Below are 6,000 nucleotides of genomic sequence, written 5' to 3' on the forward strand. Positions count from 1 at the left end.
ATGTGTGGTATATTGTATTATATGTAATAGCTTAATTTTTTTAATTTATCTTTTTTTCTTGCTGATTAATGTTTGTAAATGGGATGGGGATTAGCTTGTTTTGTTAAAGAGATTTGTGTTTTGAAGTCTGATTTTATCTATTATCTTTTGCGATTATTTGGGACTTGTGTGACACCTGACAATGTCTATTAGCACATGTGTATTTTTAATAATAATAATAATATAAATATAGCACCGGCTATTCAGTAAGTTTAAAGGGCATTTTCCCATGAAGTCATGGTACGATTATTAATGAATTAGGTGATTCATTTCAAAGCATCATAAATATTATACTATTATACTATAATCATTTACTAGTAGTCTTATTGGAGATTTTCCCATTCCTAATATTTTTACAAGGTTTCTGTGGGAATAAAAAATTATGAGTTACTATTATTTAATATTTTTACCAGCATTAAAAATTGGAATTTTGAGCAAAAAATCTTTGAATCTTATCTTATTCCACTGTTGACCAAAGGAATGTGAAGGAGGATGAGTACTCATTTACTTGTTAAAATCACGACTCGCGGCGGCTGAGACCACAACTAAATATAGATCGCTCTCCGACAAACCTATAACCTAATAACCGGCCCTCGTGCGCCGTCTCGGGAACGGCGCACGAGGGCCGCACCCGAGACGGAGCCCGAAGCCGCAAGTAGGATGGGCCGCCGTTAGGGGCCCGTGGTATCGAAGCGGCCGGGAGAGAGATTACACTCGGATTTTGAAGTGTGGGTTTGTATAAGGCAGATAAAACATTAATTCAATGAAGATGATTCAATGAAGACAAATATGAGCGATTGGTGGAGGAAAGGAAGTCGCAGACCAAACTGGAAGGGGGTGAGTGGATCGACAGGACTTTTGGGGAAGACTTCTCATTTAATAATTCGTTTCATAGGCCAGGGATCATTTTTTCACGGTCGAAGAGGAAATTCAGTGGCTATTTGCGGCATTAAACATTGGAGGTTGTAGCGATTGAAATTGCCAATAGCTTTACTTAGATCCTCAGTTGACTGACGGGAAAATAAATGCATTGAAAATTTAGCATATAGTTTGACCCACAATAAAATATAGTCTAGGATCCTAACTTTAACTTCATTCATCAAGCGCAGTTAATATGTAATGAAAAGAGCAAAAGGAAATCATAATATGGCAAATAAAATATTATAGTGACCCCTCACTTGCTAAAGATCAGTTGGTCCTAGAGGCAATTGGTAATTTTTGGGATTATGTCTACTTTGCTATCTTCAAATGTTTTTATATTCCTATTATTTTTGAAGGAGTTGGTAATTATACTACTCAAGTACTTTCAATAGACTATGAGATAATATTTTGGTGGAGCACTTTAAGCATACATCCGTTGCAGAGATAATCCTTAACTTTGAAGAAGAACTTGTAAAGTGTGCACAAAGCATGACGATAATTTAAACTCCAGAATTGATTCATTCTACGTGTTCATTCATGTATTCATCTATTGAGTGAGAATTATAATTGAATTGAGGCTGAAGGAGGGAAGAAGATGTACGATGTCTGTTGAAAAAGTATCACGACTTTTGTGTTTTTTCAAAAATTATTCATTTATTCATGAATATCTATTTTGTCCCCTTCAAAGTAATCCCCATCAGATATTATACAATTGTGCCAACGTTTTTTCCAATCCTAGAAGAACTCCAAAAATCATTTAATTATCTTGTTAAGCTCTTCCTTTAATGCCGTCTTCATCTTGTCAATCATAGCGTAGCGTTGTCCTCTCATGGGCCTCTTCAGTTTCGGGAGCAAGAAAATGTCACTAGGGGTCAGATCTGGGGAATACGGTGGCTACGATATCATTATTGTGTTGTTTTTGGCCAAATATTCGCGCACAAGTGACGATGCATGAGGAGGGGCGTTGTCCTGTTGCCAGAGCCCATTTTTGTTCTTCCACATATCCGGGCGTTTGTGGCGGATTGCTTCGCGGAAATTGCCCATAACTTGCAGCTAATATTCCTTATTTACCGTTCTACCATGAATATCAAGAACTCATGATGCACCACACCCCTGCATTCGAAGAAAACTGTTAGCAAAACTTTCACATTCGACCGAACTTGGCGCGCTTTTTTCGGTCTTGGCTCGTGCTGCAGCTTCCAATGGGATGATTGAGCTGCAGTTTCCACGTTATAACCACAAGCCCATGATTCGTCACCAGTTTTGAGCAAATTAGGGTCGTCGCGAACAGAGTCCTACACCTCATTAGCAATGTTAATGCTTGGCTGTTTTTGGTCAAAATTGAGCAATTTTGGTACGAATTTCGCGGCGACCCGTGTCATGCCTAAATCATTGGTAAAAATAGAATGGCAATCGATATTTTTAGGTCTTCAGCAACTTCTCCAACGATGATTCGACGAATGGATATCACTATTTTCTTTACTTCATCAATGTTTTCGTCTGTTGTTGACGTCCTCGGGCGTCCGGCACGCTCTTCGCCGTTCACATCTTCTCGGCCCCCTGAGAACATTTTTTACCACCGATAAATGTAGCTTCGGTCCAAGGTAGCTCCTCTATATGCCACAGTCAACATTCGGAATGCGGCCGCGCGCTTAATTTCGTTTTCACAAAAAAATTTGATACAGATTCTTTGATTCATTTTTTGGAACAGGCAAAAATCGAAGACAAGCCGAAACACGTCCAAGCAATTATTATTTGTTTTTTTTACAATAATTAATAAACCAATCGGGCGTGAATGTGTACCGTGAATCTAATTCTTCTAGGTTCTCAAGTTTTTCTGTCAAATCAAAAACATTACTTTGTCAGCTAATTTACTATCTGTTTTAAGAAAAGTAGGCATAATTCATTTTAAAATGAGAATTAAAATCCTAGTAGTTGCCTTATGATACGAAGTACAGCTGAAGATGAACATGGAAGTTTTATGAAATCCTCCATTTTTTGCATCAGATGTAAGTATTTTAACAATAATCAGGTTTTATAAATAAAAATCAATTTTCAAAAATCATATGCATCAAAATAGAAATTAATTTGGTAATTTTTTCAAAGTAGACAAGCTTTTATTCATTTTAAAATTTGAAGTTACATGCGATGATCCGGTAGGGAAACCAAAGGGACACAGCTGAGGTGAATAATAAATGGTTCCTCCTAATTAACAGTATTTTCGCCGCGCGGTGCGACCAATAACTCCACAAAGAATTTAGACACCGGGGGATACTAACAACCACAAGTTAATTGAGACTTGATATTCGATTTATCGACTTAAAAAATAGATTTACGATTAACATCCCGCGTCGACGCTAGAAAAAAATAAATAAATAAAAACAATAAAAGATGCTTGGTAGATTCGGATTGAGAGGGCGAGTAAAATGAAAAACAAACAAAAACAACACGGTTTGCACCTCCGTAAAGCGCCAATAAAAAAAGAAAACCTTTAAATTATCCACGGAGTGCTCGGAGGCACTCGCTGGAAACGTGTACGTACGTACGTCGCACCCTTACACGCACACACGTCCGAGGCGCGCTTTCCAAACCGACCAGTTCCATTTCGATAAGCACTCTCCCCCACCACCCCCGATGCCTCCCCTCTCCCCCTTAGACTCACTCACCTCTCCCACTTCTCTGACCCCAAGGGGGAGGGGAGCGATCCGTTGATTTAACTAACATCCATCCCCAGTGCCCCCTTCCCTACACGTGAAGGACGACTGGCTGATAACTAACAAGCGCCAAGGGAGAGAGAGAGAAAGAGGAAAAAAAACTGGAGGTGAGAGGTGTTTCATTCCATTTAAAAAAATAAAAAAAGACAACTGCCTACTCCCGGGCGTCCGGATGGAATTTCATACTGTGTTGCTTCCGTTGTTCCCGTCGACCATGTCGCTGCTGCTGTTGTTACTTCTGCTGTTATTTTTTCTTTTACTTAATTGCGTCAACGGTAGTCAATTTTTAGTCGAGGAGAAGGGGCATGGGGTTCCGTTACCGACCAGGGTGTACCGGGTTCAAACCTGTACGTTGGCTCAACCGCTCCGAAGCAAAACACACAAATTTAGCGTTGACAAAAGAAATTATGCTAGCATCACATTGAATTGGTTATTGACATCACAATCGGAAGTTCAGGGGCTTTTGCTACCGAACGAAATGGTAACTTGGAGAATCCTCTTTTCTTTTGACCACAGCAATCTACTCGTAAATCGCTTATGAGCCTCCGACCCGAAAGTAAAATAACATCGAAAGCCGATTATTAGTGCTTACGTACATACGCTGAAGATGCAATACTCCTTGCCACACCAACTCGTATTGTCTCGCAGAGTATATATACATATAGTATATAGGTTTAGATGCACAACAGCCAAATGGTGCGAATTGGTACCAGAAAATTTTATAGAAGCAATATGCGACAACGGGAAGGAAATTGAACCCCTTGATTTGAGTGTATGTATTCCGCACATTTCGAGTCTCAAAACGAGAGAGTTTATTAAGGAAATGTTCGTAAGATATGAAAGTTTTCCTGAAAAAAAGTAATATGAATCTCGATCAGACGAAGCGCCAGCCATTAAACCCTTTTCCGATCAGATATAGCAATCTATCAGAGCAAAAATAAACATTTGAGGGCAAATTCTAAAATCTTAGGGAAAAGAAAAGTTGTTCATCAACATTTGCATATCAAATGGCTGGGATGCATGGATGATACGAGCAGAAGAGACGAGGAGATTCGAAGCGACGGGACTTCGGAGTTGAAGAAGAAGAAAGATGAAATGGGAAATGCAGTAAGAAATGGAATAGTACTTCGGAGGGAGGGGGAAGAGAAGATTGAAGAAGTGCTAATCTAGCGCGGTCCGAGGAACGAACTCGGACCCTTATGGGGGATGTACGTCCTCCTTTCGGTCTGGCTCGCACGGAGTTCGGCCATGTCTCGGAATGAAAGCTCGGAATCAGTTCATTTTTCCCAAGTTCGACACAACGTCGCGGGCCTCACTATGCTATCGCACGCGCAGCCGATTGTCCCTGCAAGGGTTCTCGGGATAACTCGGGCACGCAGCATCCCAGATCGGCCATGCCTGGGGTCGTCTACCGAAATTCGGTCAGCAACCGCAGACAAGTTGACCGCTGTAGAAGAAATTTGAGATTTTGAAGATGGAGACTAATTTGGCAAATCCCGAGAGACAGGCTAGTTAACCACGTGTCACTGAAATTTGCGAGGGGTTGATGCAACCAAGAACCCCGATTCTTTGACCATGAGGAGGCTTTCGGGAGCTGTTTCATCCTCCAAAACAGAGATGGATAAACACACAGGAGGAAAGGTTAGTAGGAAAAGTGATCGTGCATAGCGATAGCATATGGGACTTTGGTAGAGCATCGGACAGGAAAGTCGAAGTCCCTGTTGGAGAAAGTTGGTCACTTACAGCAGCCTTGGCTGACACTCTTTTAAATACCTATCTCGTATGTTTCATAATTTCCTTCTCTTACCACCACTTTCAGTTTTTATACAATTTGTATTATTCTTCTATCCTTCCAGTTTATTCAAATTTTTTTTTAAAGTCCTCTGCAGCATACTACATTTGAATTTGTGAAATACCTTATCCTGATCGACAAATTATACAGATATGCAGGCCCCGAATTGCATAAAACACTTTTTCGCCGATCATCTTTAGACACCCAATGGTATCTCGTGTTTCTTGGACATATCTGAATCCAACATGTTTTTCATCCACATCCTCTTCAACTTTCCTTTCTATTCCCTAAATCAAGGGTCTTCTTACAACTTTTGTAAAATGACACAAAACTCCTCGTTCTACAATTACAAGTTCAGACCAAATGCCTGAGTTTATAGATTCTTTTGACTAGACTGGTCGATATAAATATTACATTAGATCTCAATTCTTTCAAACTATTAGATCCTAACCAGATGGCGCTATTTAATACATCGTCGTCGGCCTCGCTCTTGATAGTGATCGATTTCGAAGGAAAGGAATTTATCTGAATGAT

Source organism: Hetaerina americana, unplaced genomic scaffold, assembly GCF_022747635.1.
Source record: "Hetaerina americana unplaced genomic scaffold, ioHetAmer1.1.p SCAF_9, whole genome shotgun sequence".
In the NCBI taxonomy this organism is placed as follows: Eukaryota; Metazoa; Arthropoda; class Insecta; order Odonata; family Calopterygidae; genus Hetaerina; species Hetaerina americana.